At 44.3% G+C, this 23,277-nt stretch overlaps 1 protein-coding gene across 7 annotated transcripts in view; it reads right to left on the reverse strand.

The window, feature by feature from the left end:
- SOX6 (SRY-box transcription factor 6) overlaps positions 1-22,165 on the reverse strand; it is a 413,675-nt gene extending 391,510 nt beyond the window's left edge. For 4 of the 7 annotated variants that reach the window (XM_033153476.1, XM_033153484.1, XM_033153513.1 and 1 more), the window contains exon 1: positions 13,835-14,288. The gene's annotated coding sequence lies outside the window, so the exon portion shown is untranslated. Of the gene's footprint in view, positions 1-13,834; positions 14,289-14,763; positions 14,936-15,240; positions 15,263-22,145 lie in introns of those variants that run through there. The other 3 variants (XM_033153469.1, XM_033153452.1, XM_033153460.1) reach the window with 3 other exon arrangements.
- Positions 22,166-23,277: the final 1,112 nt, after the last annotated feature.

A 23,277-nucleotide genomic window follows, 5' to 3' on the forward strand; every position in this document is an offset into this window, starting at 1 on the left:
TCTTCTTTTTAAATGTTATTATTTTTTGTATGGAAGTATATTCAGTCACAAAAGCCTCTGCCTGTGATCTGAAGTGCTACAGCCTAGATCAGGCATAGGCAACCTTCGGCTCTCCAGATGTTTTGGACTACAATTCCCATCATCCCTGACCACTGGTCCTTAGCTAGGGATCATGGGAGTTGTAGGCCAAAACATCTGGAGAGCCGAAGGTTGCCTATGCCTGGCCTAGATAGATACACATGAACAGTCTCAGTAAGGACTAGATCCACATCTGTCCACCTAAGAAGAAGAAGCTGAATAGTGTCATTTTCCAAAGCAGTAAGCTCTGTTTCCTTACTCAGTCTCAATGCAAGTTAAAATGGGACATTCTGTGTGTGTGTGTGTGTGTGTGTGTGTGTGTGTGTGTGTGTGGCAGAGGAAAGGGGAATGGCAGTGGTTTATTCTCCACTCAAGTGGCAAGGCAAATATTATAGAAGTAGCACTGGTGGTGATGAAGTGGGAACCAAGTCTAGCATTTTGAAAAGGTCTCTGTACCTCAAATATTGAGTATTAATATAAAGACGTCAAGAGGTGGGAAGAAAGAAGCAGGTCCCAAAAACAAAGCAGTAGAATTATGGATAAAACCTTTATCTTCCTGTGTTGCTGGTCACTTGTCCGCTCTCCTTCCTACTCAAACTAGTTATATCCAGCAATACCTGCATAGGCATACCTCATTTTCTATAAACAAAGGCACAATGAGTCACATTCCAAGCATATTTTAACAGCACACAAGCAATAACTATGCAACCAGAGACATATCTACTGCAACATACCCCACCCGGCTCCAATTTGCTGACAAATCAAGACCTGAAAGACTTATAGAACAATCCTGTCCAAGTTTACTTAGAAGTAAATTGCATTGTTTTTAGCATAACTTACTCCAAGGTAAAGTGTGCTTCCTAAAATACCTAACAAGCCTGCCATTAAAACTGTGGGGGGGGATTAGTAAAAGTAAAAAGTGAACTTTCCATCCATATACACTCAGACCTTTGCAGAACTTAGCACAGGCTAGCAAGTGGATTAAATATGTGCTAAAAGCTTTGTGGACCTGAGCAATGCAAACCACTCACACTCTTGCAGGCATCAGAGCAAGAGTGTGTTTAGAATCAAGCTCCAAATTTTACCAACTGTTTACTTGCTTAATTTAAATTTGCTACCCCACCAATCAGTCTGAAGGGCATCTAAAGTGGCTTATGAAATAATATTGAGCACAATTTCTGTAAAACAATAAAATATAAAACAGGAGCAAGAAAGACACAGAACAATATAGATAAAACTGTTGTTCTGTATTGTTTTTATTTCCCTGTTTTCAGCTGGTTATGTCTTCTTGCTGTTGTTGTTATGGTGCTTTTAAGTCTCTTGGTTTCCCCCTATTTTTACTGTATGTGTATATCCTTTGCTAGCAAGATTTAACTTTTTGATAAAGTGGGAAATAAATGATTTAAATAAATACATGGTAAATAAATAAAAATGCACTATAAGTCTACGAACAGCAGTGAAAATACCTGTCCAGTATAAAAACAGCTGCTAGCTTGACTATCCCAAAATGCCCGGTGGGAAATAAAGTTTTTCACTAATTTCAAAAATACTGCAATAGACCACGCTTGGCAACAACATTTTGGGGCACGGGGACACATTTGGAAATCTAAGGAACAATCAGGGGCCAAGATACCCATGCCACAGAAGAAAAACAGGTGATGTTCAGAGCACATCCACCCGCAAACAAGCAAGCCACCTGCACGCTACTCCAAAACAAATAAACAGCAACAACAAAAACCAGGCAATATCCATGCCAACATACAAAAAGAAGCAGACAACACACCAAATAGAAAAGCAAGCAAAGGATTCACGCATGAAATCCTCATTCTGGGGAAAGAGGGTGGGTTGTATGGATACCTGCAATTTCCTTTTTAGCCACCTCCCTGTAACATTACTTCTTTCAGTAAGGGAACCTAGAAGGCCCTAGGAGCTGGATCTCGGTGTCTGGGTGAATGACAGGATGGAGATGTTCCTTCAGGTTTACATGACTGAGGCTGTTTAGAGCTCTTAAGGTAGCACCAACACTTTGAATTGTGCTTGGAAATTAAGGACCGGTGTTATATGGTCCCAGTGGCCGCTCTTGGTCACCAGTCCAGCTGCTTGCATTCTGATTTGGTGTTGTTTCCACATCACCTTCAAAGGCAGACCCGCATAGAGCGCATTGCAGTAGTTTAATAGTCCATCTAGCTCAGTACTGTCTGAACTGAAGGATTTTAAACTGGGAGTCTTTGCAGAACTACCTGGAGAAGTCTGGGATTGAACCTGGGACCTTCCTGCATACAAGGCAGATGCTCTACCACTGAGCTATGGCCCCTTCCTGCACTTTATATTCTAATCAAGGAAGAACACTTAATCATCCAATCAGATCAAGAGCTAAGGATGCAGGGAAGGTCTGGCAACCTACATCCCATAGCATGGTGGGCTGGATGTGACTCACGGGCTGCAAGTTAACAATCCTGAGCCAAAAAAATTTCAAATGATTAATATTTACTTCATCTTTTCAAAAACAACCTCTCTTTTGACACCTGTTTTCAATATATGGACTGGATACATTTTTATGATTTTACTTGGATTAGCCAGTGCTGCAGGAGAGGCACTAAACATGTGCATCTCCTATCGCAGCTGTTTCTCTCGTTGTTTGCTGGCAACTAGAGGAATCCAGTATGTTCCCAGTGTCCTTATCCTGTGGACAGTCTCAATTTATTGCAACTCCCGATTAAATGCTACTGCCTACCCTTCCCACTTTGAAATAAGTAATTTCTCTCCATACCTAATTCAGCTCCTTGCATGTCCACCAGGCAACTGCTGCCTTTGCCTCCACCATGTTTGACATCAGCTCCTTTCTATCCCTATCATGTTTTACATTTTACCCCAAAGTTGCTAGACCAGTTTGAACTTTGCTTGTTTGTTTTCTTCTGTGATAACTTGCACATTGCTATTCTTCAATAAATTGTACATTTATTTTAAGCACTGGTTTCTTGTCTGGTTCCTTGCCCCACGGTTTGCAGTGACTCTGAGCTAAAGATCTAAATGTGTTCCTGTCTCCAACAATATGCAGATGAGGACATGTAGGGTTGAGTGAGTGAGTGAGTGAGTGAGTGAGTGAAAACAGTGCAAAAAAAGAGGAATTATTTTGAGCGATACCTACAGAAACAATCAGTGTTGTTGGCATTTCAGCAAATATAGCCACAGACTGAGGATTGGCATGTTTGATAAAAATTACCACCATCCTGTAGCTTCTCACCCCCTTTCCTCTTTTTAAACAAGTCCATCTCTTAATTCTCTTATTTTTCCTGAGTTCTCATTTGTTCTGGCTGCAGGTGCATGCTCCCTTGTTCTACTCACAATTATAAAAAAGCAAAATAGCATTAATTGGATGTGTCAAAGACAGCAAACTGCTATTTCCTGGAGCACTCTTTAAAGCTGCAATCCTATACACACTTACCTGGGTATAAGCCAAATTGAACCAAGTGAGACGAAGTTTTAAATATGTATAGGATTTCACTGCAATTTTTTTTAAGCAGTGGCTTGGAATTCAGTGAAAAAGCACAGAGCTGTCTAGAGATATATGCATTTTCTGTTCACTGGGAAGATATACCATAAATCATAACCAGCACTAATGAGTAATGAAGAATACAAGTTACGTTTTGCTATTCCCCACACATTTTTTGTTTTTGTTGGTTCATAAACTATTAACACCTTTTACTTTGAATACATAACTTCCTTAACATTCTCCATATAACCCCCTTGCTATATTCCTACCCCCCCCTCAAAAAAAAAAGACAAGTAGGGAAGGAAAAGGCAAATCATAGTCAACCCAAATTTACACCAGTCATTTGGAATAGGCATATTACACTGGTCAGAAATTGTGCAGCTCCATATAAAATGACTGATCCAATCCACAGAGTCCAATTCTACACAAGCGCCGCAGGTTTGTACCATAATTAAGAAGTACACTAGTGACTTCATGCTTACGGCTGCAACTATGGCAACTTTTCTCTTTGATGTTAAAAATGTGCAGCATTGTCCCTCCGCACCTCCTTCTTCCTAATTCTTTTACAAAGAGAGAAGGAAGAGAAGTAGAAGCATTCGTTTGTCTCTCCCTTCATTCTTTTTTTATGATTGGCAATAAACACTGTATGCAATTTTGGCACAAAAGCAAATGACAAAAGGAAAACGTTAGACCAGGGGTAGGCAACCTAAGGTCCCCAGGGCCGGATGCGGCCCAATCGCCTTCTCAATCCGGCCCACAACACTCCGGGAATCAGCATGTTTTTACATGAGTAGAATGTGTCCTTTTATTTAAAATGCATCTCTGGTTTATTTGTGAGGCACAGGAATTCTTTTTTGTTTTTCCAAAATATAGTCCGGCCCACCACATGGTCTAAGAGATGGTGGACCGGCCCATGGCTGAAAAAGGTTACTGACCCCTGCCCTAGTCCTCCGTCCAATTACCTGGATCTGTTCATACAACTCTTTCCACAGAGCACAAAAGACACATCTTTTGAAACAAACAAACAAACAAATCAGTTCATTTATTCTATGGCCCATTTGTTTTTTGTAGGATAAAACTTTATGGACTCACGTGTTATCCCAAATGCATGCATGAAATCTGAGTTGCTGTCTCACAACTATACTGAATAATAAAGCAAGAATCCAAAGAGGTCCTTAGGTGCATGCAAGTGGTGGTCAAGTAATTCCTGTTTTCAGCTGCTAACCTGCCGCTTCTTGCACTGCTTTGAAGACCACTCCCAAAGTCCTGTGAGTAGCTTTCAGTACAGTAGGCTATGCTGCCTTTAGAAGAGGGGAGGGGGGACATCAGAAGCATCAGTCCAAATGCAGCCTATTGGATCCCGACAGACCTCAAGAAGGTGGAAGGAAAATTGGAAGCCTTATGGTTCCAACAATTTCAGTGTTCCAAAGGGATAAAAAAAAAAAATAACCCCAAACTTTAATGTGAAGAATTAAGACTAAATATAAGTCTCAACTGAATTGTAATAAAGTAATAGAATCACAAATGAATTGTAACAGAATACTGTAATAATAGCTTGCTTAAGAAAGCTAAGTAACAAAGAATTGTGATAAACAGAGACTGTTTATTTAATGTCTGACGCAGTATAAGTTTTCACAAAAAAAACTGTAAGGAATATCTAAGGCAATCTGCATTATTTTAATAGCATCCAGCATTCCAGAAATAAGCACCCAACATTCCAGGAATAAGTTTAAAGCTTCAAATGCAGTTTATCTACTATACCCCATAAGACCAGTCTTGCTTTCTGAAATAGCTCATAAAATGAGACTGAATCTATGTAACCTTTTACAACTATTTGGTACTATAAAAACAAAATCCCCTATGTACATTAACACCTTCCATCCAGAAGGCCCCCAGAGTATTTTGTGTACCACATAGCCTGAGGCATCACACTAACTGAGGCTAGAGGTGGATTCAAATGACTTTAACTATTTTACTCTCATCACAAGTTCATTTTTACAATCACCCTCCTTGTGCTTCATGGTGAAAGAGGTCACATGAAAGTTCTGACACACATCAAGATCAACGCAAGCTCAGCATGCCTCAAAAAGGCCACTTGTCAAATGTGTGTTATTTTGCAACATGAACATATAGTTCTGATCCTTTGCATGACCTAGTTCCAAACAGCTCTGCATAAGAAGTCACTGGGAAAACACTTGGGGGGGGGGAGTTGTGCGAACCCAACTTTGCCTTATTGGTAACACAGAATATAGTATAAGCTGACACCACTGCTCAGTGCAAGACATTTGAATCATGAAAAGAGCAGAAAAATACCCCGCTGCACTTCCAAGAGTGTTTTCATTTCTATTGTGTTTCTTACACACAGCAGTGGAATTTAAAAAGCGGGATGACAAGGTCCATCACGTAATCCACTGATGCACCACTAAAATATATTTAGGAGAGGAAGTTAGGATTATGTGAGCCAGTTGAAACTGCCAGGGAATTTGGATGAGTAGATACATCCTACCCTGCCTATGCTAAGATTTGGCCATGACTCTGGAGCTTAAAACACCAACTCCTGCAAATAAGAATTATTATTATACTATACTATACTATACTATACTAATTATAAATTTCTTAGATTGCTTACTTTTAACAGTTCACCCAAAATGCTGTTTTCTATTCAAGCACCAATTTCTTAATACAATTATAATCCTAAAGTTTTAAAAACACTCTCAAAGACCAGGCATGGTAATAATAATAATAAATTCCAAAAAAAACAAGAATAATACTCAATATACTGGGGTTTTTTCCACTTTTGAAATCATTTGAGTATTAGCATAAGAAACCAAAATGATTTAACTCCCCCTACAAATATAACCCGAGGAAAGCAGAGTTGTGGGAAGGTGTGCCTAGAGCACAGTGCATTCTTCTGAGGAATTTGTTCATCTTTACATTGTGTAAGGGTGAGTCATAACTAGGAAATGTGCATTGTATATTTAAAAGAAAAACTCTCCTTACCCTACAGTAGATTTACCCTGAAATGCAACATGTAACCTTTTGTGCTCTCTTCAATTAGGCTATGAAAGAGTCCCATTCTGACCTCAAAATTAAATAATTTTTTCCAGTAACAAAATACAAATGTGAGACAGGGTTGGGAGGGGGAAGTCTTAGGAAACATAAAGTGAATGTGAGTATAAACAAGCCATCATTCTGGTAAGAGGAAATACAAACAACCGGAATAAAAATAGTTGATGCACAAAAGCCATAATGAGGGGGTTGCTCAAAAAAAAAAAAATAGCTCTGGCTTTGAATGGCTTGGATGAAATACAAATTATCCACAGAAAAGTGTGGACTGGCATAAATGTTTGTGCAAAATTGCAAGTGTATTTCTAGAAGTATGCAAGAGGCAACCGGCTGCATTCTGTACAAGATCCCAACAATGCTCTGCTTAAGTGATAGCGCAGAGTCCAAACCACTGCATTTTAATTACTATGCAGCCTCAGATATATAGCCTTTGATATGGAAATGTTCTTGTTCTCTCATCTTCACATACGGTCTCATGCACAGAAATCTTTATCTGATTCATAAAAAATAAACTAGAATCCAATCTCAACACCTGACCTCAGTGCTTAGAAGTTTTTTTACTAAGCATAGTGTCACTATAAAAAGAATGGCTAATATTGGTGTAAAGTTAGCTATTTTGAGCAATGATATGAAGGCCTTGCAGTTAAGAATCAAATCAATACTGCATTTTAGAGATGTACAGGTTTGGTAAGGTCTTCTTTTGGTGTACTGGAGAAACAATGGGTTAGATACATCTGTTCTGTAGAAGTTGCAAACAGCAGGCATTCCAATATTATCCCATCTTCCAAAGTATGAAAAAATGCCTTAGTTGGAATAATCTACACTCACACTATATAAACAGGTCCGTATTTTTTCCCCAGGTAGCTTTGCTTGCAAATTATCTGTGTATTATTTTAAACCTGTAGGATTTGGTACAGTAAATCACCAAAAATCGGTCGTCAAAGCTCTTCTACTATTTCCTCATGGCACACACACAGTAGATGAAATTCTTGTGGCACAATCAAAATACAGCTGCATTTAATTTTATTTTGTATAGGGGTATTCACATGACAAAAAAGCTGCATGTCAACAGGTACAATCTGTATACAACAGAAGAAAACTATTAGTTATTATTGTTGGAATGGCATAAAGTAAAAACTAATACAAACAAGGCAGTTTTGAAAAAAAATATAAACACAGCATACAAAGACAATAATTCTGGTATTGCTGCTTGTTAATGCCTTTAACAAATTCTACCAAATATTTAATAATAAAAATATGCAAATATGTCTACTCCTGTTTCTAACATTCTTTTTACATTGAACAATGATACCGGTTTACATCACTGTGGTAGATTTGACATACCTGTAAATCAACTAGTTGTAGGTAATCTGTGCTTTGCATGATACTCCTAACCACAGTAAACTGATAGCGTGTTTCACTTGTATTCAGAAACATAAAAGCATTCCTTTATATTACAAATAACCAAACAACCACATTTTCTAATGGACTTTTTCGTATTAAATAAGTACTCCTAAACAGAATTTTAAACTGTGAAGAGGTTATTCTTTATTTTAAAGTGCATGCATGACTAAAACTGATAGAAGAATTGTCAAGTATGCAAGGGGGAGGGAAGAAATCACTATGTACCGATTCTTGTTTCTTTAACAGAAATCCATTTTTCAAGTTCCTGTTATACTAATTGAAAGAGAATTATTTAAATCTTCACTGAATACTTGAATATCTGATTGGTGTGTGTAGCAGTTTCATCAATGTCAAATAACTCATGACTTTCTAAGACAGCTACAAACCAGAAATTGGCACGATTATCTATTATGGCAATGTCCAAAACAGGCTAATTCTAGACCAAACAAAATTATAATGAAAGGGATAATTTATCATAATTGCAATATCATCACGGTTTTAAAATTAGTGGATTTCTGGTCTGGTAAATATACATAATGAACTCACCTCCTCTATATAACTTGGCACCTCAATCCTAAGTATGCATACGCATTCAAGTCCCATTGAATTCAGTTTATTTCCAAATAAAACTACAATTAAGTGGCGCTTACTTCTTAGTAAGCATGCATAGGAGTGAACTGCACAGGTGCTGGAAATAACACCCCAATTCTGAATGTAGTACTGATGGATGCCACATAACCTCTACATGTTTTCAGAACAGGGCATGCTAAATACTAGACAAACTGTAACATCACCTAAAAGATGTGTCCAAAAGCAGGCACAAAAATTGGGGCTAGGGATTCATTATTCATTTGCCTCAGTTTAGAGGTATAGAGATATATAACAAACAACAACAACAACAACAACAACAACAAAATTTAAATACCCATTTAGGAGCTGGCCCAGAGCTTCATACTAACTATACAGTTGCAACCTATTATAGCTGGGGGAAAGACGAGAAAAGGAAAAATAGGTGATATGCTGAAGAGGTTTGTTTCTGGGCATTCCACTCTTTGAATAAACTACAGGTGAATTAGTACTGTAATTCACATCTCATCAATTCAGTGCTACTCTAAAAACTCAGTCTCTGTTTTCATGGTGGGAAGCACCACTAATTGGAATCTACCTTACAATGACAATCTAATAATGTTATTAGCTAGCATTAAAAACAGCTCTGTACAGAATTGACTGTGAATTGACTTACATACATACATACATACATACATACATACATACATACACACACTGAATTTTCTATCTGCCAAGAGCGGTACAAACCCAGTGCCGTCACACTATGAATTGGGGACGAGATTAAACACTGATTTATTTTTCAGATATTTCACATAAAAAGCTAGCTGCTTTGATATGCTTTATAAAGAGGCATTTCCTAGGGTGATTAAAGTGCTTGGCAAATATAATAAGGTTTTCACTGAAGAAACTTTTTTTATGTCCACCAGAAGCAAAACAGTTACTTCTCATGTACGAAGGCCTGATCTCCATTCCCTTTTCCAGCTTTTCCTGCACATTCATTGATTCTCCAACCCCCACAGAAAGAGGCCTGAACTTAACGCCATTATTTTCCTCTTTAAAACACATTTGGTTAAAATGCCAGACATGGACTAACTATAGGAGATAGACATGCCTAAGCCACAAAAACTGACCTTTGTTTTGGGTTAATACCTCAGTATGAAGCACTGCAACATATTCACATCATACAATTATCTGCAATTATTTTTTAAAGCTTGCCCTTATTTGAAGGCTATATGATTTTGAACATTGGATTGTGTACATATGTATGCAACGCACACAAACACTGAACTGATATACATACACTATTAAGACAAATCTTAACCTACTTGGTGATAAAAATGAATTCAGTATGGTTTGCTTCTGATAAGGCCAATCTATAAGTATAGCAGTAGCAGAATCCTTATTCTCATTCCCTGAACCTAGTCAATCAAACTTCATAGCTGGCCACATGACACCCTATGGAAAGATTCATTCCATTCACCTAAACTGTTACACTCTTTATGTGACCAAAATATACACCCACATATTATAACATTATATCAAATGTCCAACCTCCAGTATGTGTTTAGGAAAGAGAATTTTAAGGCATTTCCACACTGCTCTTCTCAGAAGATATCACTCAACATAGAGTACAAACATAAATAATTAAAATCACAATTAAATAGCCATATAGTACTACACAAAGACACAATATACTCCAGGAATATACTGCCTACTGCATAGCTAACACATTCCTGAGGGGTGCGTGTGTATGTGGAGTTTGGAGTGGAGGTGTGAGCGAGATAGAGAGATGGATAAGCACACATACAAGCATATTTGCGGTGCAATAATGCCAATGTCTGCACATGCCCCTGGACTGTTCAGCACGGGGGACATGTTTGCATGGGACACCAGTGGCGGGAGGCAGAAGTCACAAAACTCATTTGTCCCAGAGCAGTCGTATTAAGATCAGTGGGGCTAATCCAGTGTAAACGAGTTGCGGCACTCCTGGCACAAGCCAAGGGGGAAGGAGCGAGGCCCAGACAAACTCTGCAGCCAAGCCTGCCTGGAGAAGCGAGAATGAACACTGAAAGAAAGATAAAGCGTGGCCGGCGGCGGCAGCGGCTCCCCCGCCCCCCAGCCCAGTCCCGCCGCTGCGGCGAGGGGTGTTGCAAGGCAGAGGCGCTGCGGCGCGTGTTCTTCGCTGCTGGCCCGCGGCTGCCACTCGCCCCCACCGAGCCAGAGCCAGAGCCGCCGCTGCCGCGCCATCTGTGGGAAAACTTTGGAGACAAACCACCAAACCCCCTGCGGACGCCTCACCTCCCACTTTCCCTGCGGACCCTGCCGCCGGCGCACTTGGCCGCCTCTGTATCCCTCCTCAGCGGTCGTTTCCAACAGAGCAGAGCTGGGGGGGGGGGGTGGAGTGGTAAGTTTGAAGAAGTTCGGCCGGCGAAGCACCCCTTCCCCTCCCCCGCAGCCCCCGCCGCGTGCGCGAGGATCGCCAGCTAACCCTAAAACAGCCAGCGCCTTCCTTCCCCGGGAATTAGAAGGTCGTTGATTGAGAGGAAGGGCCTGAGAATGCAAATGACCTTCTTCCTTCTCCCTCCCCGACAGCCTATTCCCTCCGCTCTCCGCCGAAGAGCGTCAAACTGCCCCTCTGTGGAGCAGGAGGAGGCGGCGGTGGCGGCGGCGGCTGCAAGAGCAGCAACCACGGCTTGCCTGAAGCTCTGCTCCTTGTGACTGACTGCACAGGGGGCGAGAGAGCTGGAGCTGCTGCTGCTGCCTGCAAGCAAAGTTTCTTCTTATAGTCCTCAGGAGGGGCTAAAGACTTTTCATGCCAGTTTTCCCATGGACCTGCGTTCAGTTGCAAGCACAGGTGTAATTGTCCTATATCCTTTGGCCATTTTTTTTAAAGGAAAGAAATATATGCTAGGAACATCTTTTTTTTCTGAATCCACACTGGCTGATTTGAGTTCCCTTCCCCCAAACAACTTTTTTCTTTAAAAAGGAAAAAAAAACTCCTTGTTGTATTTGATGTATGGATTCCCTAATACAATTGTTATGAATTGCTCTCCTTATATATTGTTTGGCCTTTCATGGCCAGCTGAGGGGAGAGATTGCAGAGTTATTGTTTGCTTTCTCTCTCAGCCCCCCTCCCGTTCTCTCATTGCCTATTCTAAATTTGATGCCGAAGTTGAAGTAGTTGAATTGGCTAATTCTGAATACAGGCTATTGAGAGAGGCCAGACACAGCAAGTATATCCCTGTATAGCAATGGATACAATGTGCTGAATTGGCAGTCTAATTATAAATGTGGCATTTGGACCTCCTTTCAGAGAGCCAGTGCCACCTTACCTTATGAGGGAACTTCAACTACAGCAACTGTTCAAAACAAAATGCCATTACAGGATCAGCTTCACCCAACACTGGGACTAGCCAGGGGATTGTTTTACAAACAGCCTTTCTCACTTAACACAAGAATGTATTATAAGAAACGCAGTTATGGAGAAGGAGGCAGAGTTTAAAGAAAACGCTTAAGCAGTTCTCTGCCAGGTGTCAAGCTACTTCAAGCTGCAAACGTAATCCAAGTAACCTAATTATTTTCATTCAAATATGTACCTCCCTAAAAATACATTGGAGGAGAGGATCAGATTTATTTTTAATTTTTTTTAAAAAAAAGATTAACTTCGAGATACGGTTACTAATTATAAAAGGGAGATATCATACATACAGAAATCGGATGCCAACAAGCGAGGGAGAAGAGTCCCTCATCATTTTGTACAGGGCTTCCAAACGTTTTAGACAGAGGTTCACGTTGCAGGACAAATTTTGTGTCCATCTTAAAAACGATTTGCTTTGTGGCAGAGCTGTTTGATGCAATGAGCCCACACAAGGGAGTCAGTATAACAAGTGCAATCTAGTTGCAATCTCAAGGCAGTTTCTGCAACACTACCACCTGCCCACCCAACCACAGTCAAACCCACCCAGCTACAGGGTTTTTCAAAAAGTAAAAAGTCACTTTATACCGAGATGCCCATCAGTTTCAATCACATCGTCATTTAAAAAATGAAAATATATTTTAAATGTACGTTCCTCTCCCCTTTCAAATTAAAAGTAGGTTCAAAGCTGCTCACCCTACTACGATGGGCTATTTTTAAAAAGAAACCCACATGCAACCTGTCTCCTTTATCTGCATAACAACAGGCGCAGATACGCTTGTTTATCTCGGGAAAGTTTCCCTGTCTGTGTTTTTGGGGAAACACCCAGGAGGACGTAGCTAATCTCCTGACCGCAGGCTCCCAAGCCCCGTCGAGAACACCCTGACACACAGACACAACAACGCTCAATTGCCTTTTTACATTTGCCACTTCTTCCCTTTTCGCCGTCCTTAAATAAAACACCCGGGAAACGAGCCCTCCGCAAAGCAGAGGTGGCGGCAATCAAATCAATATGATCTGCGCCTCTGATTGACTCCAAGGCCCTGCTCTGCTCCTCAGACGCGCGCGCACACAAGGAACCCCGGCTGCAAAGCGGCTCCAAGGCACTCCAAAAGGTGGCGGGGGTGGCGGGGGAGAGCTGGAAGACTTCAGATCTCGCAGCAACAAAAAGCCCGTTATATACACTCGTGCAAGTTGTATGTGTGTGTCTCGTGTGTGTGTGTGTGTGTGTGTGTGTGTGGTACAGTGTCATGTTGTATACATTCACACACACACACCTTCGTGTACTCTGTCCCAGACATATGACATACACACCTGTTTTACCACTGGATCAAACAGAGAACTTTTAGCTCCTGCCAAACTCCCTCTCTCATATATAACTTTAAGAATATTTGTAAGGCGACATTTCAACAATACAACGTAAAGCAAAATAAAACCACCAGGTGGTCTCGGTCTCTCTCTCTCACGCGCACACACACACACAATGCCTGGCTAAGTGACATGCAATTATTCAGAGACAAACCAGATTTACAACAGAAGATTGAAAGATCTTCAAAATAAATTACATCAAACCCATCCTTTTTTAAAAAATAAGATCCTTCTTCAAAAATGACAAACAAGAAGCACCACGTATGAAGGGGGGGGGGGTACTAGCGCTCCCACCAAACCACCTTGCTACCTCCCTACCATCTCTACAAAACATACTTAAAACTGCGGTTGAAGGCAGTTTCCCTGAGATTAAAGTTGCGCGAAATAACAACAGAAAACAACGACATTAATGCAAAAGAAAATACGTTCTGGGAACTTACTTTGCGTTTACTTTAGGTTCTATTCTTTTCTTCCAGCTCGCAAAGGAAGCCGTTTTGTCCAGGTTAGGTATTGTCTACTTATGAATCAGCCCGTGGCTACGGGGTTTATTTTAATTTATGGCTTATGCATTCTTTTAAGGTCGATTTGCATGACCTCCGGCGAGAGCTAAGACACAGCAAGAAATCCCCAGCTGAATGTTGGGCGAGCCCACAATGCAGCCAAGAGCTCCCCTTCTCATGGTGTAAGCAGAGCCCTGTGTGTTGTTGGGCTCTCACTCTTTTTTTCTCTCTCCCCCTCCCCGTGGAACACAAATTAGGGTGTGATATCAATTTTAAAGTTTTCAGTATAACTTTATCCCAGCCTCTGCCTGCGGAGAGATAAGGCGCCACAGGAACAGCAAATCCTCGATACACTGCCCCTCTGTGGTCAAATCCAGCATTACCACCTAGCGGTATAATACTCCCCCCCCCCCGCGGTCTTTCTCTTAAGGATCTGTTCTACAGATATATAAGCACCCTAGCAGCGAACTTCTCGGCAAGTTTAACCACCACAAAGTTAACAGAGAAATTAGAGGCACCCAGCAAAGCTCCCTTGTTCCTTCATCCTTACTGTCTCTAAGGCGAGGACTTCGGAGGAATGGCAGAAGCTTTACGCTCCCAAAGATTGATTTAAGGGCTTTATATTTTTTCTCGCTCGCCTGCCTCTGTTGGTATCACTCTTACGCGCAGTATCTCTAGAGCGCCATGTGTTCGCAGGCAGCGGGTGATCTTAAAATACAACGCTGATCTGTCACTACGTTTTAAAATAGACACACCACTTGGAGGGCAGAAAGGAAAGGGGGTGGGAAGCAGCAGCAGCAGTGTTGTGATTTCAGAGAGAAGCGGGATCTTTTTTATGCAGCCTCAAGATCCTCCCCAGAGCAACTCACCCCAGGTCAGAAGCGTAAGGACTTTCTCCTCCAGTTCGCCTCTTCCCATCCCATCCCAGTCGGCGCCGCCGCCACCAACACCGCCCTCCCCAAAAAGTCCAGCACTAAGCAGCCGCGCCGGGGATTCATTCAGAAATCTCCCTAACTTCACAGTCTACGTCCGGACGCCGCTATTGCGGCTGCTTTGGTCAATTGCAACCAGCAAGCCCTTAAAAGACAGCGGGGGGGGGGGAGAGAGAGAGAGAGAGAGAGAGAGAGAGAGAGAGAGAGAGAGAGAGAGAGAGAGAACAATACCGTATTCTCTGGTATAAAGCGACACATACAAAAGGTGGAAGCCCCCTTTCAAAACACGACTAAGGAACGCGTCCGCCGCCTCCCCCGCCCGCCCAGCCAGGCTGCGCACCACACACGACCGCAAGTCCACAACAGGTATCAGCAACACAACGAGCGCTGCGCCGGTTTGCTTTTCCTATTTACCTCCTTCGAGATCCAGTGTGGCGTTTTTTTGTTTGTAAGAAATAAGCCTTGGGGGTCCTTCCTTTAAAAACAACAACAACAATAAACAAACAAACTGCCGTAGCCGGACGGAAGGAAGGAAAAGGTGAATGAGTGTCTGCAGGGCTGGGTAAACAAGCTGCAGAAATACTAACGAAAGGAATAAATTCACTGAGCTACTGGCTGGCTGCGTTTCTTCGGGTCATGGATGCGCAGGAACCAGATCGTCAGGAGAAGTTTGCTGACGGGTTGCCTGGAGATTTAGTTACAATCGGGTTCATTATTGTTTGTTGTTGGGCTTGGCTTCCCCCTCCCTGCCCCCCCCCCCCCCGCCTCTTTCTCTCTCTCCCCTCCTGATACAAGCGAAGGCGCTGGTTTACTGCTGTCAATCTTGGCAATCAACGTGAGCGGCCATGTCGTAAGTATTCAAAGCATTTCCCGTCGTGCAACATCAGAAAGTGAGTGGCCAGAGGCATTGATCGGAGGAAGGCGAAAGGAGGCAGGGCTGCTATATCGCCGCCGCTGCCGCTTCTCTCTTCTTACCCCCACCCCCTCCCACCCCCGACGGCAAGGCAAGACGAGGCAACAACACACCAACAAGCACACAGCCGGGAGGCAGGGAGGGAGCGGTAAAGTGGGGAGGGGGGGGAGCGTGGAACCGAACGACCCAAGAGAAAGTGAGCACAAAAGAGAAAGTGAAATATCATTTTCTCTCCCTCCCTCTCCTCTCCACCCCACAACAGGCGCGCGCGCGCACTCCTAGCCACAATCCACACACACACCCCTGCTTCCCCCTTCCTTCGCAGTCGCCACTCATCAGAGAACGATTGGCAGACGGCTGCAGACCTACGCGCTCTTTCCTGGGAGTAAACACTGGGGCACAGCGGGACTTCGGTGCAATCCGCAGCCTCCGGGCTGCGAGATTCTTAAGAGCGCATCACTGAACATAGTTCGCGCTGAAGTTAATCAGATTTGCTTCCAAGTAAACGAGTTCAGCGTTTAGTGACGCTTCACCTCCCCCTCCCCGGCCAAAAGAAGAGCGTGTATAGGACTGCAGCCACCCTCTTGGGGGCTTTGGTTTTAAGGCAACTTAAGACTCCCGTGGCAAATGTGTCAGTCGGACTGTTAGCCGCGCAACCGCATTCTGTGCGTGTTTACTTCGAAGTAAGCCCCGCTATGTTCAGTCAGTGACGCTCACAGCCAAACGCATGTGTGAAGAATTGAAGTTATACCCATTCATTTCAATACAACTTCCTGTCAAGGAAGCAAGTGGGGGAATCCTGCCAAAAGTAAGGACATTCATTTAAATGAGAGCTTTAAGCAAGTGCTTAATTTTGGCTGCATCGTGCCCTACTGGTTGCATCCTTGAGTTCCACTGATTTATCTGAATCCTATGTGCAGAAGGGTTAATTAAACCTCCATCCTAAGAATATTTATGCAGACGTAAATTCCACTATATAGGATTACAGCCGCGCTGCCAGATCCTATGCTTATTTACTCAGAAGCTTCCGGCTGATTTCAGTGGGTCACGCTACGCGCGCTTTTAACCTTCGGTGCTATTCTAACCACGCTCACTTGCAAGTAAGTCCCGTTGAAATCAATAGGAATTGCTTTCAAGGCAACTGATGTTTAGCCTTAAATCCTATGCCCCACTTACTTACTTGAAGCAAATGAGTCTTTCTTCTGAATAGACGTATACAGGAGGGCGCTATTAGGTTGGGATAGGAAGGAACCCACATTGTCTTTAAACACAACTGCACCCCGATCTTCCTACACACACTTACCTCGATGTCCCACTGAGTTCATTTGGACATTCAGTAAATGTGTTTAAGAGTTGCTGCGTTGTTCCCCTGACTGAAATCAATGGGGCTTACTCGCAGGGAGGTGCGTAAAAGCTATAGTAAGGCGTGAATTCTATCGAGCCGTGGTGCTTAAGAATGGGATCCTGTAGACTTACTTACTTGGGTTGCAGGACTAATACTAACCGGTAAGGCAAGGCTTAATGGAAAACTGAAGAGAAAATGGGAGGGGGTGGCCCAGTGGGTTAAAAGGGGAAGCGGGGCGGAGAAGACCCTTCCTTCCAAGAGAAGTGACTGCAGGGTTATTCCTTCCCGCGCATTATGTACTGGAACTTTTAGGGGAAGACAAGGTAGAGGGTGCGAGAAAGAAGACACGGGTAGTGGAGCGGGGAATAAGAGGGAGGTCAGCACAGAAATTAGAAGGAGGGAAGATACAAAGGCTCACATAGGAAATGCGGCCTGCGATCCTAAACCCCGTTGGGGAGCGCTCGCTCGTAGGCTTACATAGAAATAAGTCTCGCCAAGCTCGGTGCTTCTTACACCTTAGTAATTGCACAGAATCGCAGAGTGAGCTTAACGGACCGACTTCCTGGGGATGCTGGTCAGGATGCTCAGGTGGCGCAGAGTGTTGTAAAAGAAGACTTAAGGCTGGCTGCAAAGTTTCTCTCTCGCATTCTTACTTTGGAAGAAGTTCCGTTGACAACAATGGGGCTTACTCCGGAGTAAATACGTACAGCAGCAGACTGCTAGAAGTCACTCGAAACTCGAGGAGGCAAGGTCAGGTGGCAGGCTGCGGTCTCCGGCACTCGCATTTGGTCACAGAAACCCAAAGAGTTTACTCGGACTAACCCTAAACTAACTTACCCGGGACTTGCTTCTGAGTAGACACAGTTAGCTAGGATTGCGGTATTACTTCCTATTCCCTTACTTAGCATCAACTACGGGTAGGTTCGGGGTGCGCTAGAGATGCAAGGCGGCAGTTCACTAGGAGGAGGAAGAGGGTTTTGTTTTGTTTTTTTAAAGAGTTTTGGGTCGAGCTGAAGAGCTCCGCTGAATTCAGCTCTCTCAAAGTGGCCCCTTCGACTTTCGCTGAGCGGAATTGCGACTTGAGAAGTGTTCCGAAGGCACGTGAGGCCCCCGCTGGGCTGAAGCTAAGCAGGGCCGAGAACGGGCGAGCGTCTGGATGGGAGACCGCAGGGGAAGCACGTGTATTCCGCCCTGGGTTCCGCGATGAAAGAAAGAGGGGATATTATAAACAGAGTAATAAACATGAATTGATACGCGGGTGCTGGGAGGTCGCAAAGGAACACTGGCGCATAGCTCGAAGCGGGCCAAGAGAACAGGACCCCAAGTTATGGGTTCTAGCTGAATTGCTGGTTTGCTGTTCCTGAGGGTGCCTCGCCCGAAAACCAATCGGGGGGGGGGGCATTTGAGGAACTTTCACTTCCTTAGAAGTGTTAATTAGAAGCCGAGGCTGGGGAAGAGAAGTAGAACTGTGAAGAGATGGAGAGAATAAATCCAGAAAGGGTGTGTGTGTGTGTGTTGGTGTTTAATGTTGCATGAAAGAGAAAAGTCAATCATTTTCTTTTTAGGAATTCCAAAAAAAAAAAAAAGGTGTGTGCGGCAGTCAAACCTTGAAAGAGGCTTTTCAAAGTGCCAGGAGGCGCCGGGATCATGTGAGCAACCACCAGTGGAAAAACTTAGCGCGCCTCTCTCGCCCTTTTGATATTCTTCGCACCTTGATGCAAGGGGATGCGAGGCGGAGGGCGCGCGCGGGGCAGCCGCCTCCCACCCCAAGGCCCCCAAAACAAAAGAGACGCTTTGTGGGTTCGGCTTTGTGCTTGGGGGCCAGGCCGATCCCGTCACCACCTCCCGCTTTCGCAGATGAAGACGGGGGAAGTTTTCTGTTTTTCAAAATAGCTGCACGCGTTTCCAAAAGGCCAAGAAGGGAGCATCACTGCTGTGTCTGAAGTCCCCAAATGGGCGGGTTTGGTTGGGATCCCAGCACCTACCTGGGCAGAGCGCTCGGCGCAATATAGGCAGCCACCCAAATCCTAGGGACGAACAGCGAAATAGCGAACTTGCCCTAATCTGGTTTCATTTCAATTCACGTGGGGAGATTGATCCTTCAAAACTTAATGAAAGCCTTTCTTCTTTTCTCATCCTCTAGTCTAAGAAGACCACGTAAGATATTCTGGCCCATTTAAATGCCCACTTCGGAGGAATAAATAGTTTTAAGGGTGCAACCCTATGTACACTTACCTTCGAGTAAGTCCACTTATATTCAGTTGAACATGCTTCTGGGTAGACATATAAAGGGTTGCTCTGAAAAAGTCGGGATCGCTAGAAATTTTCTAGTTCTTGTTTACATTTTAATTCTGATATCCCTCTCCAATTAAAAAGGCAGTCCTTTCCTAACCTGCATTCCTGTTTTTCTTCCCGTGTTTTAATTTATCCGGTTCTGCTGCACAGCTTTCCCCCCTCAAAATTTCCTAAACTGCAAATCTACAACACATCCTAATTTTGACTGTTCCTTTCCTTTCATTCAAATTGTTTTCTTACCAACAAAGTTTGTGCCCTTCACGATTTTCACTAAACTTATTTCTCCTAGTTTAGTTTCTACATTATCACGAGTATTATAGATTATGCAGCAGGGAGCCTAGGTGCATTTTTAAAAACCCACATTTTAATTACCATAAAGTCTGAGATTCTTTTTCCAATCTTGTTTTAATAAATCGACACACAAATTATTAAGATGTATACGGAGCAACATTTCTTCCCCCATCGAGTGATAAGATCTAAAACAAATCCCTAGCTGTTGAAGAGACTTGTGTGATTCGTAAACTTGCCTACTCCTGCACCAAAAAGACGCAAAGTCTAAGAAGAGACTTAACTTTACCTGTTTTGCAACTCTAACTATGGAATACGGTCCCGTCCCGTCCCCCCGATTCCAACCCGGCTAGCCTTGCCTTGCAGCGAGATCTATAAGAAAACGGGCCAAATGCGCACTCTGCATGCGTGCGAGGGAACGCCGGCTGCTGCCTGACGCTCTGCCCTCGGATGCCTGCATTATTGAGCCCTGTCGGGTGTGTTGTGTCAATCAATGCACGGAAGAAGCATCAGGTGGGAGATGCACCAGGAACCAAACTCATGTCAATGCAGGCGACTGGGGAGCCTCTTTTGCAGCGCCGGAAGCTGAGAGCGCACGACAAATATTTCCAAACTTAGGGAGAACAAAACTCGCCCGCGGGAGACATTTGGAATTTTTGCAACCCCGGGGTGACCATTCTTTTAGTTATATCAAAGTGTGGAAATCAGGATTAAATAGATCAAGAGGTACACAGACGTATTCGGCAGTGCGCTGCCCTCAGGGTAGAATTCAACACGCTGGTCTGGCTGAGCCCGACTCTAAACACCGCGCAATGGGAATAAGTCCCATATTGCCGTTATTCGGCCTCATCTTGTGTCAAACTTAAGGGGGGGGGGGAAGTCATCCCAGCGAAGTGACTGCGAGCTGCTAAGAATCAGATGCCGGTCTCCGAAGAAGGCTTTTTGATCTGAACGGGACTTTCCCCTACTGGAAGCTGAAGGAATCCCGGCAGGGCTTTGGAGAATAAAAAATAAAAACCCCAGTGCCTCTACCAAGCGATTTCATGCCGATCATCCAGCCACAGTTTTAGTGCTGGGCTGCTGAATCGGATGAAGAGGAGACGAGCAAGATTCGGAGTTGCTACCACGTGCGGCCCAAATCCTATGTACACAGTTAGGAGCGCCAATGCCCCTTGAAACTTGTGCAGGACCCTCAACCTTTCTGAGATCAAAGTTAGGAAGGGAGAGGTGTTCTGTTCTCGCAAGGCTTTCTACAAATGGTGCAGAATCTCTCTTCCCCGACACTGCTGACTCACACAGGAGAACTAAGGGAGGCACACTTACCACCCCCAACACGCTGCCTCGCAGGCAAGTCTCCCCGAAACCGAAGGCCTCCCAAGTCCAGGTGTGTGACATCTCTGGTGCCCCGTCTAGAAGCACATGACTGATCTAAAACCACGTTCATTCTATGAAAGCACAACAATGCTTGAGGCTACGATCCTAACCGCTCCCTCATTACCAGAGAGTAAATTCCGGTGAAGCTGGCAGGTCTAACTGGGCAAGGATGCTTTGGTTGGAAGAAAGGCTGCAGTCCTAAACAGTTTTATTAGGGGCAGCAAGTTTCCACTGAGGTCAGGTTAACATGTCGGAGCAAACTTAAGTAGGACCGGGCGCAACTCAACGGGATTCAGCTGCCAGTAAAGTGTTGTGGAAAACTTACCCCACTGGTAAAGTCTACTCTCTTTTTTAATTTCTCTTTTTTACAGTCTGAGGAAAATAACTCGAGGAAGGAGGAGTAATAAGAAAAGCAACTTTTTAATTAATTAAAAGAGAATGATTTTCAATGGGCAAACTTGAGAATAAAACTCGCACGACTGGCAAAAAGAAAAAGAAAAATAAGTTACGTCAGGCAAAATGCGAGCACATGGTTCTGTTACAGGCCGACCCAGCAGTTGTTCTGAATTCCCAGACAGTGCAAAGCTCCCTCCCCGAGGCGATTTGCATCTGTGGGAGCAGAAGGACCCCAACCCCATATAACTCACCGGACACGCATCCCCTCTGCATCCACAAAGCCTAAGAAGACAACAAAATCTAATCATCCCTCCAGTCGGCTATTGACAGGATGCGAGGTATTGTGCCTTGAGCGGAAGTGGCACTTTTGAGTTCATCTACAACGCTTGAGAGGGATCGACCACAACAAAAGCCTGAAACTCCACCAGCCAATAACACCCCGCTACACGTCCTCCCCCAGGGAAAACAAAACAAAACAGCAACCTGGCAAGCCAGCTGGAGTCCCCACCCCCACGCCCAAAGACAGCTCCAAAGAAAAGTTGCACATGGAATCTTTACTTCTTCTTCCCTTGCCTGGGACAGTTGGATGGGAAGACCCCTCTCGCGCTCCACGTGCAGCGCAAAGGCAAAGCGGGGGGAGATGGAGAGAGGCTGGGATTTGCATGCTGCCGGTGCTGCCGCTACGGAGAGCAGGCTGGGGGTACTTACAGTGCGAGAGGGCAGGCTGCCTGAGGAAGGCTGTGATTCACCGAGGCTGCAGAGAGAGAGAGAGAGAGAGAGAGAGAGAGAGAGAGAGAGAGAGAGAGAGAGAGAGAGAGAGAGAGAGAGAGAAGGAAGGGGGAGTGCCAAACTGGATACACCTTCGCCGCAGCTCATCACATCTGCCAGCCTCTCTCCCCTCTCTCTTTCATTTCCACATTCCCTTTGTTCCTTGGGGGGGGGGGAGGAAAATATATATACACGTCACATCAGAGTCCCCAGATACAGTCTTCTACACCAAAAAAGAGGGGGGATATGAATAATTCAATCAAACAGTAGATGGTCTCTGAGGCAATAAAATGTATTGCACTTAAAGCAACCGAGAATAATTATTACCGCAAAGGTATTCGAAGAAGGTAAATGATGATGCTAATTGTGATCATGATGGGCTGCTCCCGGACTCTGCAAACTTCCAGGGGTCAAGACAACACCACTCGCAGTTAGTGTGTGTGTGTGTGTTTTAATCATAGGGTAACTCTCCCCCTCCCATCACCTCTCCAAAAGAGGGAGGATCAAAAGCTGGGAAAGGGCCACCAAAAGTGCAGGAAGTGCGCGTGGGACCTCACAAGCTCTTCCAAAACGCAAAGGCAAGAAGAAGAAGAAGAAGAAGAAGAAGAAGAAGAAGAAGAAGAAGAAGAAGAAGAGGAAGAAAGCAAAGGAGCCCGCGGAGATTTTTGTGTTTAAGACGTGTTTTCGGCAGCTCCCCTCCGGGGCGCCCTGTCCCACCCACCCCCCGCCCGCCTGCCTGCCTCCCGCCTTGCTCTCGCTTCCCGCTCTGCTCTCGCGCCTTCTGCTCCAAGCCCTGCGCAGCCGGGATCGTCCTTGGCATCCTTACCTGCTTCCTGGGTCTCAAAAAGAGAGCCTTACAGGGGAAATGTCATCCTGGCAACCGGCTGTTTGCTCCGCGCTCTATGGCAGGACGTTGACTGGGGCGGTGGGGGGGGGGTCGGAGAGAGAGGGGGGTGGGGGCGGCGAGAAGGAAGCGCGAGGGACTGCTGGTCCACAAGCCTCCAGTGAAAGGTGTGTGGGATGAGGAGGAAGGGTGGGAAGAGCCGTCGGTTGACTTCTGGATGGGTTAAGG

Source organism: Lacerta agilis, chromosome 1, assembly GCF_009819535.1.
Source record: "Lacerta agilis isolate rLacAgi1 chromosome 1, rLacAgi1.pri, whole genome shotgun sequence".
NCBI classification, from domain to species: Eukaryota; Metazoa; Chordata; class Lepidosauria; order Squamata; family Lacertidae; genus Lacerta; species Lacerta agilis.